Source organism: Saimiri boliviensis, chromosome 3 (assembly GCF_048565385.1).
Source record: "Saimiri boliviensis isolate mSaiBol1 chromosome 3, mSaiBol1.pri, whole genome shotgun sequence".
NCBI lineage: Eukaryota > Metazoa > Chordata > Mammalia > Primates > Cebidae > Saimiri > Saimiri boliviensis.
Genome location: NC_133451.1, coordinates 13578610 through 13592838, shown reverse-complemented (window position 1 = coordinate 13592838; position 14229 = coordinate 13578610).

The following is a 14229-nucleotide window of genomic DNA, read 5'->3' as shown; positions in this document are numbered from 1 at the left end:
TGCTTCCTGAAAATAGATTCTGATGAGTGAATTGAGACTACTCCCTTGTAGCTGTAGCCTTTTAGTTTTTTAGAATTTACAAAGCACTTTCCCACACACCATCTGAAGCACTGTTTTGATCTCTATGCTAGGTGCTGGCAATGCTACATTGAGAAAATCAGAGTGATTTATGCCCTTGAAAAGGTAATAGTACAGTGGGCCAGACAGACATTAAGAAATCATTCCATAAGCAAGCATGGCATTGAAATCCTTTTTATTACACCAGTAGTTTCTGTTTTTGTTTTTAAATTCAGTCCATTAGAGATGCTTCTGAGGCAGCCGTGGGCATAAGGGGCTTGAAGGAAATGTCTTATTCCTCATCCTGTTTCAATTAATAGCACTCAGATTTCATTGATAGGTTGGTGTTTGTAGTAAGCTTTTGCTTGGAAAATAAACTTCATTACACACAGAAGTCAAGACTGCTGCACTCTACCTTTAGGAAAATGAGTAATGTGCTATGTGATAGAATAATTGTATTTTTCAGTAGGTGTTGCTGTTCCTAGGCATAGCACCTATGTGCTTATCTTCTTGAATCCAGTGCATGTATTTACCTGGAGGAAGTTTCTAAGTCTTTCTATTGAGGGAAGGTGCATTCTGTCAGATTCCTGTATGGAGCTCCAGTGGGGTGTCAATATAGGACAGCCGCCTTGCTCACCAGTGTCACATGGACCCACCTGTTAGGGCCCCTGCAGCCTTCACTCAGCGTTAGATGCCTAAGGTGCCATTTCTTCTCAGAAGAGGTAGCTGACCTTTGCAAGCCAGGCCTACCCTCTTTCAAATCACTGTGCAAGTCTGATTGCCTTTTCAAAGGTCAGCCTTATTACCTTGGCCTTTGGCTGATCTGACCCTTGGCTTTCCTCGGGCCTTTTCTTCGGGGTCAGTTGCAGGGGTTAATTGGCAGAGGGAGAGGATAATCACACTCACTAGGCCCTTGGCTTCAGCATGTCCCCCAGGCTTGGCATGGCCACTCTGAAGAGAAAGTACAGGTAGTGAAAACAGCAAACTCCTTTGCCTTCCCTACTCTCACCCTTATTAGTCCATGCTATGATACCACAAACAGGATTTCATTTGAGAAAATCGAGGACCCCTCTTTAGTGTCAATGTTTTGCGGAGTCACTTGCAACACTAAACAGCCTTTTGGGCAAATTTGGACAACTCATAAGATCTCGCTGGACCTTTTCCCTTATCTGCAGAATGGGTGGGTGGGCCAGGTCGTCCTGAGCCAGCCATACTGGTGCAAAGACTCAGAGGCTCTTTGGCATACAGTTTAACAATCATAGTTAAAATTATATCTTCAACTTAATCCATTGAGTATGTTAGATCCTTAGACTATTAGTCTCTTACCTATAAGCTCCAGCTATAACTCTCCTTTTAGGAAAATCAAGTGAGATGATCTGCATGGGTTCTCATTGCCATTGTCAGCAGCTGTGCACTGGTTCTTAACCTCTTTTACCTGTGCTTGTTACCCTCTTCCTCCATCATCTACTATTTCTCTCCTCTTACTTTCAATCATCCTGCAATTCTTCCATCCTTTTTCAGTTCCCTAAAAAATTACATTTAGAACCTGCATTACATGATACAATTTGTGACTCATGGGTCATTCCTTCCTATCGTCAATCATTTGCCATCCATGTATTAAAACATCTTCTAAATGCAGGATCCTGCCCCAAGCCTGGGGATTTAGTAAGAAGTATATAAGAGAGCTTATTGTCTTCCTCAGAGAGTGTATAGTCTTCTAGGAAGGCCGGCTTCCAGGATGTGATTTCAACAAGTGAAAAACATTTGATAGCATATTTAGTAAAGGGGACCTATTATAATTTAGAAGTTGAAATCTAAATGAGTCAGTCTACAAAATCTACTCAATTCCAACTATGTACCAGGTACTATACTAGGCAATGGTTATTCAGCTAACAAATCAGATGGAATGCCCTATACCCTTGAAAGTTAGGTTTTATTACTCACATGTCCCTGGGTTGTGGAAAGTGAGAGGAAGCATGGAAGAGATCAAGTGAGAGTTTGCCTGGTGTTCAGAGTGTGCTGGATTCCAGGCATGGCCATAGAGGGTTGCAAAGCCAGATCACATGAGGCCTTTGCAGGGCTTCTTTCCATTGATTATGATGAATGCTATGCATCTTTTGAAAACTTTTTTTGAATTTACTCTGAAATTATCATGGAGGAGAGTGCCTACTGTACTAAAGAGTAACCCTAGTAGAATGACCCTTGTGGAAATTCATTCTGAAGTTTGAAATGAGACTTTTTCTATCCTATCTCAACTCCTCTGGGCCATTGAGACTTTTCTTAATGTGATAATAAAATTTAGTTACTCACCATGTATTTTTCTTTTTGCTATGGCTGCCAGAAAGACGGGTGACAAATTAGATATTAATCTTTCTACTTAAAACATTTGCTGCCATTCATTTTTTTTTTTCACATGGGTACATAAATACCCCTTTTGAGGCTGTTTAGTCTGCATTCAGAATACGGATTCTGATTAGAAGACTGTCAAAAATGCTGACTCAAAATTACCTGCTGTTATTGCCACTTTTTTTTTTTTAACTACATCTCAAATAGCATGGAACACCAGAAACAGTAACAAGGACCAAGAGAGTAGATTTCTCTCTCTCATGAAGCTTTGACATCGATCTTTGTTTATATTTTTACTTTCGTCTCTCCACCAGCTGAGTTTCTTTGATTGTTTGTGCTCCTTTCTCCCTGCTGACTATGTCTGACCTATGGCTTTGTCTACCTGTCTACCTACCATCTCTTGAAGCTTTCTACTGGTAATTCTAGATACAGGTTTTTGTTTTTTTTTTTCTTTCCTTTTTTTTTTTCTTTTTCTCATATTACCATTTACATTTGTACATTTGTATCTCCTTTTTCCTATTTTAAATTAATAAGTGGATCACCTATGTTGGTTAATTATTTTACATGTCAACTTGACTGGGCTAAGGGATGCTCCAATAACTGGTTATTTCTGGATATGTTTGTGAGAGTGTTTCTGGAAGAGATTAGCATTTGAATCATTAAACTAAGTGAAAAAGATCCACCTTCACCAATGTCAGAGGTACCATTCAATCCAATGAGGGCTCTAATAGAACAAAAAGATGAAGGAAAGACAAACTTTGTCTCTTTTTAAACTGAGATATCCATCTTCCTCTGTCCTTGGACACCAGTGTCCCAGTTCCAGGGCCTCCAGATGTGGGGACTCACCTCACTGGCTTCTCTGATTCTCCAGACTTTGGATTTGAACTGGAACTACATCACCAGCTTCTCTGAACCTTCACAGTGCAGGGAGAAGGTGGTGGGACTTCTGTGCCTCTATAATTGTATGAGCCCTCTTTCATAGTTAACATCTGTCTATTCATCAATCTGTCTTACCTGTATTTAAATATACTATTGGTTCTGTTTCTCTTATGAACACTGATTAATACAGTATTTGATTGAATCATTTTTTAATTCCAGGCCATAAGTCATACTTTGGATGTCACTGAATATTCTGCCTATGGGTCAGATGCCCACACTGGTTTACATGGCTGTGGCTAACTGAGATCAAACTATGTGGGTACCAAATGCAGTGGCTGCTTCTCACCAAAGGCAAAGAAAGTAACTTTAGAAGAAGGGAAAGGTAGAGAAGGAAGGATTACATCCTTAATTAGGTGGCTTTCCTGGTACAGGCCAGGGAAATGGGTGGATAATCTTGATAAGCTCACCTCTCAACACTGTAATGCTCTAGCATGGACTGTACAATCTGCCTAGGATTTGGAGCACCCTTTCTTCTCACAGCTACTTCTTTCAGTTTCCTCCCATGATGATCTTGTGCTCATCTTGAGACTCAGTCCATTCATCACTGGTAAAGGATGGTTTTCTTTACTTCTGTCCCTATGCAGAAATTTTCCACTCGTAACTCAAAGAGCTCTATATTTTCCTCTATTCTCATATTTTACCATTTTATTAGATTTGCCTTTTTCCTTAGTTGGCTCTACTATGTCCTGGCAACCCGAACAGGATTAACTGGTCATTTATGTACTTCTAGCTCCTGAAGTAGTGTCTAGCCTGTAGTAGAATACACCATAAGAGGGAGGAAAGGGATTGGAACTGCCTTTTATCTATCCCAAATCAGGATAAGAACCTTTATTCTAGAGGAGGTATAAAGCAGGTGCTCAAACATCTGTACAGCCATACTCCAGAACATCTGTATCACCATACTACAGAACATCTGTATAGCCATAATCCAGAACATCTGTGTAGCCATACTCCAGAACACCTGTACAGCCATAATCCAGAACATCTGTACAGCCATGATCCAGATCATCTGTACAGCCATGCTCCAGAACATCTGTACAGCCACATTCCAGAACATCTGAATAGCCATATTCCAGAACATCTGTACCTTTACAGCCATACTCAGAACATTTGTACAGCCATACTCCATAGCATCTGTAGAGCCATGCTCCAGAACATCTGTACAGCCATGCTCCAGGATACCTGTACATCCATATTCCAGAACATCTGTACCTCTACAGCCATACTCAGGACATCTGTACAGCCGTACTCCATATAAAGAATAAAAGGTTGTTCCATGCTTATCATCTAATAACTTAACTTTCCTTCTCTTCTAGGTCTACTAGACAACCCCAATTGGCCTATATTTAAACCCAATCCTTGCTTTTTACTTGAAAGTGTCACACAAACTGTGAGGTATTTTTTTTTAAGTATTTGGATACTTAGAGTTTATGTGTATGAGAACCAGCTCCACTTCTCTGTAGGTAGGTGACTGTGAACAGGTTACTTAATTTCCTCATCTCTAAAGTAAGAATCATAAGCCCTTCTCTGGCCACTTAAAGAGCTGCTAAGACTATTTAACTAGATAAACACTGAAGAGAGTTTCCTAAGCACTTTGTAATTTTTTTCAACTTTTAATTTCGGGGGTACAAGTGCACGTTTGTTCCATATGTAAACTTGTGTCATGGAGGTTTGTTGTACAGAATATTTCATCACCCAGGTATTAAGTCTAGTACCCATTAGTTATTTCTCCTGATCCTCTCCCTCCTCCCACCCTCCACTCTTCAAAAGGCCCCATTGTGTGTTGTTCCCCTCTGTGTCCATGTGTTCTCATCACTTAGCTTCCACTTATAAGTGAGAACATGACGTGTTTGGTTTTTCTGTTCCTGGGTTAGTTTGCTAAGGATAATGGCCTCTAGCTCCAATCATGTCTCTGCAAATATTAATGACAATTACTATTCAACTTTTTTTCTTGTTTCATTCTATCTCCAATCTTCTTGGCTTATTAACATAATTATCTTGGCAATATAGCTTCCTAAAACTGTGCGAACTCAATTTAATAAATATTGATCTCCTGTGATATTGACTTTATTGAACACTTACTATTCTCTGGAGACTACACAAATTACACCATTGAAACCAGACACAAAGAACTTGAGGAAAATATTTTTGTTACCTTTGCCTGCATATAATTGTATTGAGGCTTAGGCTTACAGATGTTTAATAACTCAATCCAAGTTTCACATCAAAGTTGTAGAGTTAAGATTTAAACTCAGATCTCAATGACTCCAAAGCTGATGCACTTAAACATTGTTCTTTTCCACCCTTTATATCCTGTGGGCCAGAATGAATCACTTTTTATATCTAACTAATTTTCTCTCACAACCCTTTCCAAACACTATTCTGGAAACTCTTCTGACATTCTTATTGAATTGATGTAGAGATTTGTTATAATGCTCAGGCAGCACTCAATGAACCTGCCTGTGGGTTCTGTGTTCCTTGAATAGATGACTCATTTTCTCCCTTTAATTTTGGTTTCACTTGTCATTCTATCTAATTGAATTCTAAGCTTCTTAAGAAAGATTGTGAGTGATATCTGCATACTGTATTTCTTGCTTAGTTCATTTTTAGTCATAAATTGACATAAAAAGGTCATTATACTGTAATATGAGGATTAGAAGTTTTTTATATTATATATCACAATGTCCAATTTTCCAAACAGAATCTTTGATTCATTTCTCCCAGGCAGCAAAAACCATTGACTCAGAAAATGGATACTGAAACTTTTGGGTTGTAAGAGGATTGAGAAAGCCCCTAATCCAGACTTTTCATTTTGGAGGAGAGAAGATGGAGGCCCAGATCAGGAAAATAATTGGTCTTGAAGAGCTAGATTATCAGCTATGGATTTGATTGCTTCAAATTCTCATCTTTTATATGACTTTATTGTGCATTTAAGAATGGCAACATGGAAGCATGAAAACAATGATAGACTAGAAATGAAGAAAACAAATTCTGGGTCTTCCTCTGTGCACCTGCTGTTTGGTGCTGGGCCTGCTACTTCATGCTTATTAAGCTCCCCTGAAAATAGAAAACAATGGCTCATGTTTAGGTGATCTTATTATAATCTAGAATATCAAGGCTTGGAAATTCTGTTCTTTGAGGTTTGTCTTATATGCTACACAGTGGAGAACATGGCATAAAAGACATAGTGTGTATTTAAAACAGTTTCATAAAGAATTCTATGCCAGTCATACAGACATACACTTGCACAGATACACAAACACATAATTCATGGGCTGAGAACAGCGTACTAATTTTATGTTGAAATCCATGAAAATGATAACCTCATGTTGTACAAATTTAGAGGTAGGGAGATCATTACAGGTGGCATTGTTAGGTCAGTTCTTACGATAAAAGCAAAGTTTTGAACTAGGCTTTTATGGACTACATAGAAAAGAGTGGGGGCAGTGACCCCAATAGAAAGTCCAGCACCTTCAAATGTAGAGAAGTCGTGATCGAATAGGCAACACATGATTCGTATGAAAGCCAAATCTGATAATCACAATTAAAATTTTTGAAAAGCAACAGTAACTTTGATTCCCTTGTTCAACAAACATGTATGAATTTCTTACTATGTGTGGAACCCTGTGATAAACTGGAAGATACAGAGTTTACAGGGCAGATAAGGGATCACTACTCTACAAGAGAACCACTAACTATAAATGGTTAAAACTTAGATAAGCATCATGAAGTAAAAGCCCCCAGAACTAGAAGTGAAAACAGGTGATCTGATTAAGCTGTTCTCTGAAATATCTGCCATACTACCTACCATCTCCTTTACTTCCACTTTCTTTGATGCTCAGAGATAGTCACTACCCTGCAATGCCATGCAGTCTTGGTGTATGGCTGTTCAACTGCATCTTTCTCTTCTACTGTGTTTAAACTTATAGAGACCAGGGATGATACCTGTACTCCTAGTGCTGAACTCAGAGCTTGGGGTATATTGGGCAGAGTGAGGGAGTGAATGATCATCATTCCTCCTTTTTAAAGTGCACATTGCTACTCACAGCTTTTCTCTAAGTGTATTGTCATGATGCTTCCAATACTTCAATGAACTATCAAGGTAGAATGTTCTCATGTAAAAGCCAGCCTTCTTTGTCCTGATACTGCTTAGCAATTTTGTGGTAGAAATACTACTTTGTCTGCAGACAAACACAAGCTCTGTTTGAAAGAAGAGCAATAGTACAATTTACTCATTTACGCATGGGGCTGCGTCATACAGTGACATTGTTTACTGCAAAGAGGGGTGGAAAAGCAAGATGTATCTGAGAGTATTCCATTCTTGTTTTGTTTTTGTTTGTTTGTTGGTTTTTGAGACTGAGTTTTGCTGTTGTTGCTCAGGTTAAAGTGCAATGGTGTGATCTCAGCTCACTGCAACCTCTGCCTCCCAGGTTCAAGTGATTCCCATGCCTCAGTCTCCCAAGTATCTGGGATTACAGGCGAGTGCCACCACACCTGGCTAATTTTCTTGTATTTTTTTAGTAGAGATGGGGTTTCACCATGTTGGCCAGATTGGTCTCAAACTCCTGACCTCAGGTGATCCACCAGCATCAGCCTCCCAAAGCGCTAGGATTACAGGCATGAGCCACCATAGCGAGCCCCTAATTCTTGTTTTGGAATGTTGCAGTGTCATTCCTTTTCCCTAACTCAAGTATTAAGTTTGCCATGGTCAATGGATGGGATTTCAGAGGATTAAGTAAATAAGTTGTATTAAAATGACAAAATGGGTAAATAGAATATAATGTGGAATGAAATGTAAATTGGATTTAAGCAAACACTTTTATACAGTCTTACCATCCAACCCTATCCAACTGCTTCAGATTTCTATAGTGGCTTCTGTGCATGGTTCTATTACATGGTGCCACTCAAGGGCATTTGATGTTTTCTCTCTCTGGAAATTCATTTGCATTTAAATGATTTGAAATAATCATAAAAACCAAGTGCTATGAAGTTTGAAATTAGTTACTGTCTATAAATTGCAATGCCATTAAAAGATGATTGTGGAGAGCTTTGCTGTCTCAAATGTAGGCAGATTAAAATCTAACAAAGTACACCTTGTTACAAACCTCTAAAGAATGATGGGATATAGAGCTACATTGATTTATTCTCTTACTTGTGCCTATAAACTCAATGCACTCGAGTTTATTCTCAGAGTAACAAACTTTGTTTTTATCTGGTCTATATCCTTTTTGAATCTGTGGCTGTTTTATTGAAGTTGCTAAATTTTATTCTTATATTTTATTAAGAATGAAAAGGGAACTAGGTTGCATTTTCCTTTTAAACCAGATAATCTGGGCAGCATATTTTGGAAGAGATGCTTAAAATACAGTAGGTGCATGTTTAAAGGGCTGAGGTAGAAGTTATCTCCAACATAGAAAGTTCTGCACTGTCTATCCTGAAAGACCCATACAACAATATTGCAGTGACTAAAAGCACAGATGCAGAAATCAGATATTTTGTGTTCAAATGACAGTTCTGATAATTACTTAGCTGTGTGACCCTGAGTAAGTTTCTTAATCTTTCTGATTCCAATTTGAGAATAACAACAATATCTATATTAAGATTATATAGAATTATGGTGAGAGTAGAAAGAAATAATGCACTTAAGATTTTAGAGCCTAGGACATGGTAACTATTCAACAAATGTTAGTTGTTATTTTTTATAAGGTATATTCAAAGTGCTCCATCCTTTTTCTCTCAGTCACAATGCTGGAGATGGTTTTTGCCCATATCCGCAAAATTATTTGATGCTTCTTCCATAAAAAAGTAGAGTGTATATTCCTTTCTCATAGGATCTGGCCTTTTAATTTTTGATGACTAGAACTCAAAGGAAATGATATCATGCCAGTTTGAAGGTGAAAGGAAATGGCAGTTTCCATTTCCTTGTTCTTTGAATGCTCCATTTACACAGCCACCATGCTATAAGGAAGCTCAAGTCACCCTAGGAGTGGCTCATGTTCAGAGAAGCTACTAGCTAACTGTGTTAGTTTCATATAACTGCCAAAATAAAGTAGCACAAATTGGATGGGTCAGACAACACAAATTTGCCTCACACTTCTGGAGCCTAGAAGTTTGAGATCAAGGTTTGGTGAGTGTTGGCTCCTTGTGAGGACGGTGAAGAAAATATCTGATCCAGGCCTTGCTCCTTGGCTTGTCAATGACCATCTTCTTCCTATATCTTCACAGTCTTTCCTCTGGACTTGTCTATTGTTCAGATTTCCCCTTCATATAAGGATACCAGTCATATTGGATTAGGACCTGCCCTAATGTCTTTATTTTTATTTATTTATTTTTGAGATGGAGTCTGGCTCTGTTGCCCAGGCTGGAGTGCAGTGGTGCAATCTCAGCTCACTGCAACCTCCACTTCCCAGGTTCAAGCAATTCTCTGCCTCAGCCTCCCGAGTAGCTGGGATTACAACCTGCTCTTTTGCCTCTTCACTCTAAATATTAGAATTTGGATACCTGGGCATAAACCAAACAAGATCCTTAAGGTCACTTAAAGGCACAACTTGGCTTGTGACAGGTGATGGACATGAGAGAAGTCTGAAGAGGACAGGCTAGGGTATCAGAGAAGCAATGTGATTAAGAGGCTTTTGCAAAAGTGGTCACTGCTGCTTCTGACCTTCGCTGTTCTAATGTCAGCTAGAGTCTGTTCAGAGGCACCTGCCACCATGCCTGGCTAATTTTTGTATTTTTAGTAGTGATGGGGTTTTACCATGTTGACCAGGTTGGTCTGGAACTCCTGACCTTGTGATCCACCTGCCTCAGCTTCCCAAGTGCTGGGATTACAGGCATGATCCACCACACCTGGCTATAACTTCATATTAATTTGATTACCTCTGTGGAAACATGATCATCAAAGGTCACCTTTTCAGGTACTGGGAGGACAGGACTTCAACATATGAATTATGGGGGGATACAGTTAAACACATAACACCAGCGCTTACTTGCCAGTCATGTGAATGTGCTATTTTAAAAGCTGATTCTGTTGCTCCCATGTTATTACATGGACCCTGCAAAAATTGCTGGTTCATGAGGAAAATAAGTGGCTGTTGTTGCTTTAAAGCATTGCATTCGGTATGGGTTGTTATGCAGCTATAGGTAATCCAAATCATACTGTTCTTTGGAATGGATACCTATTGCTAATTTTCATAACATAATCTAAGGACTTTGTCTCCTACTAACCCTTTGTAAATTTATTTTTCCTGGATGCCTTAGGTAGGACTTATAATCCAGTTCTGGCTCCCACGAACCAAATCCTAGATCCATATAACATACAGATAGGAAAAACTACACAACCTGCTCTTCATGCCTCTTCACTCTAAACCAGGCGTCCCCAAACTTTTTACACAGGGGGCCAGTTCACTGTCCCTCAGACCGTTGGAGGGCCGCCACATACTGTGCTCCTCTCACTGACCACCAATGAAAAAGGTGCCCCTTCCTGAAGTGCGGCGGAGGGCTGGATAAATGGCCTCAGGGGGCCGCATACAGCCCACGGGCCATAGTTTGGGGACGCCTGCTCTAAACATTAGAGTTTGGATACCTGGGTATAAACCAAACAAGATCCATAAGGTCACTTAAAGGCACAACTTGGCTTGTGACAGGTGATGGACATGAGAGAAGTCTGAAGAGGACAGGCTAGGGTATCAAAGAAGCAATGTGATTAAGACGTTTTTGCAAAAGTGGTCACTCCTGCTTCTGACCTTTGCTATCCTAATGTCTACTAGAGCCTGTTCACATAACTATCTCTACTGATCCACTCCCATGAAGATGACCTCCAATGATATCAGGATGAAGCTTCCTCTTCATTCTTGTAATTTTCCATCACCTTATTTCTTTGCTTCTTGCCAGTTCTCTCCCCGTTTAAATGTTTTCCTCAGGAAAACCAGGCCATGTTTGTGTCCTCACACAAGAGTGAATATACTCTCTTCAATCTGAGAAAACCAGGAGTGGAGGCATCCAATGGGAAATCTAGCCTAGGTATTTAGAGAGTTCTGGGATGAAGATGAGGGGATCAAGATTATACATCAAGTTCAAAGGATGGGACTAGAGTCAAACTGGGAGAAAAAGGGGTAGGGACTGATTTCTCCTCCACTCTCTTTGGTTTTCACTGTCATCCTTCCTAGCACAGGCACTGAGGGAAGGTGGGAAAATCCAATTAGCTTGGAAAGTCTGGCCTCAGACTCCATGCAGAGAAAATGATGCAGGGACTTTGATCATTGATTCTCTGTGGCTTCCAAGTGTTGGCTCAGCTGGAGGAAATGTCACAGAGATTCTGTAAGATTGAGGACTGTGGATGAATTTAACACATTTTGCAGAGTGGCTCACCCTACTGTTAAAATTAAAAGATATACCTTTGAAATGATATGTTTCTTCAGAAATACATATTCCTAAGCTCACAGGGGATAGAATCATATATGAGAAAAATAATTAGGTGATTCGCAGACTCACAGGAGTAGGATATGTATGATTATCAGTACCACAGAAATTATGGGAGAATAAGGTAATGTTCTGCTTAGGTCAGTCACCTTAAAACAACCAGTGAGTTCATCCAAACTTAAAACCTTCCTCTTTGCAAAGAGCAAGTTGACTATATAATGCAAAAATCTCTATTTAAAAGATGTAAGTTCAGGTGCCAACCTTGCATCCTGTAGATGAAGCCAATTTGATGGTGGTAAATAAGCTTTTTGATGTGCTGCTGGATTCTGTTTGCCAGTATATTATTGAGAATTTTTGCCTCAATGTTCATCAGGGATATTGGTCTGAACTTTTACTTTTTTGTTGCATCTCTTCCAGATTTTGGTATCAAGATGATACTGGCCTCATAAAATGAGTTAGGGAGGAGTCCCTCATTTTTAATTGTTTGGAATAATTTCAGAAGAAATGGTACCAGCTTCCCTTTATACTTCTGTTATAATTCAGCTGTAAATCCATCTGGTCCTGGGCTTTCTTTTTTTTTTTTTTTTTTTTTTTTTTTTTTTTTGGCGGCAAGGCAAGGGGATGGTAGGCCATTTATTATTGCTTCAATTTCATAACTTGTTATTGGTCTATCGAGGGATTCAATTTCTTCCTGGTTCAGTCTTGAATAGCTAATGGATGCTGGGCTTAATACCTAGGTGATGAGTTGATATGTACGGCAAATCACCATGGCCCACGTTTACCTGTGTAACTAATCTGCATATCCTGCAGATGTACCCCAGAACTTAAAGATTGATGAAAAACAAGATGTATGTTCAGACCACCATTACTTATGTAGAGAACTTGCAAAGAATTTTATTTTCCCCAGCATTTTATCTAGGTGATTTGCCACCAATTGAAGGTGTAGCAATTGCTTTTATACCTGAAGAGCAGAAAAGATTTTCATTTTAATTTGGTAGTTTAGGACTACAAAGTTCATTATGAGAACCAAACTTAAGACATTTGCATGCGAACAGATATCATGATTATACTCCATATTTACACACCTGTGGGTCTTCCTTAAACTCAAATATGTCAACTTATGTGTGATGGAATAAGCCGAGAGACAAAATAAAAAGTAACCAGTAATCAAATGTGGTTTCTTTAATGCCTCAACAGAATATAACGTAAATTTCTGGTAATTGGCTACACAATGTCCGTTTCCATTTACCACAGACCTGGTGCCGTATAAATATGCATGGGAATAAAAAGGATGTTTTGAAGATGACCTTGTGGCATTGTCATCAGAGGGAAATAAAACAAGAGCTTAAATGTCAATTGTTTAGTGAATAGTTAGATTTTCCTCCATTAAATATTTATTTGTGATATTTGTAGGCTTGTGGTCAAGGCCAGAAGATTAAGTCTTCCGATCATAGTTATAGTCAGGGCTGCAAATATGTGTGGGCTATACATGATTTTGTCATTTGAACGCTTAGCCTCACAATTACATGATATAAAATAGAATCAGTGTACTACTACAAGATAGCTTCATTCTTTTACAGTTTAGGGAGAGGGTATTTATTAATGGCAAGATATGAAAAATTAGAATAAGTGCTATGAGAGAAGCATTAAGAATCCGTGAAAAAAAAAAAAAGAAATGAATCTGGGTAGGCCTTATAAGATGTAGAGGAATTTTACCACAGCCTAGAAAAAAGCTATTGTTACTAACACTTCACATTCAGATTGTAGACTCTACAAAAGATGGCACACTCCTAGAATGCAGGGACTGTGGTGACCTCACTTTGTTTTCTTACCCGTAGAACTGTGTCTGGTTCATAGAGTTGTTTACATCAGCTACTTTGCTTTTGGCTGCAACTAACAGAAGACTTGATTGAGTTGGCTTCGATAAAAAGGGGCATAAAAAAAGAACAAGGTCATATCCTTTGCAGGAACATAGATGAGCCTGGAGGCCATCATTTTTACCAAACTAATGCAGAAACAGAAAATCAAATACCACATGTTCTTATTTATATGTGAGAGCTAAATGATTAGAAAACATGGATATAAAGAAGGGAAAAGACCCTGGAGCCTACTTGAGGGTGTAGGCTGGGAGGAGGGAAAGGAACAGAAAAAGTAAATATTGGGTACTGTGCTTAGTATATGGATGATGAAATAATCTGTACAACAAATCCCCGTGACACAAGTTTAGCTATATTATAAATCTGCACATGTAACCCTAGACTTATAATAAAAGTTAATAATAATAAAAAGCATGTATCATAGCTATGTTAATGACTAGGGATAATGTGCTTCTAGGACTGGTCATTCAGTGTCTCAGGAATTTTAACATGTACCCAGTTCTTTCCATTTTTCAATTTTACCACCTTCATTAGACTTTCATCCTTGATGAGATCCTTGCATAGTCAATTTTAGTCGTGTTCAGTGCAAGAA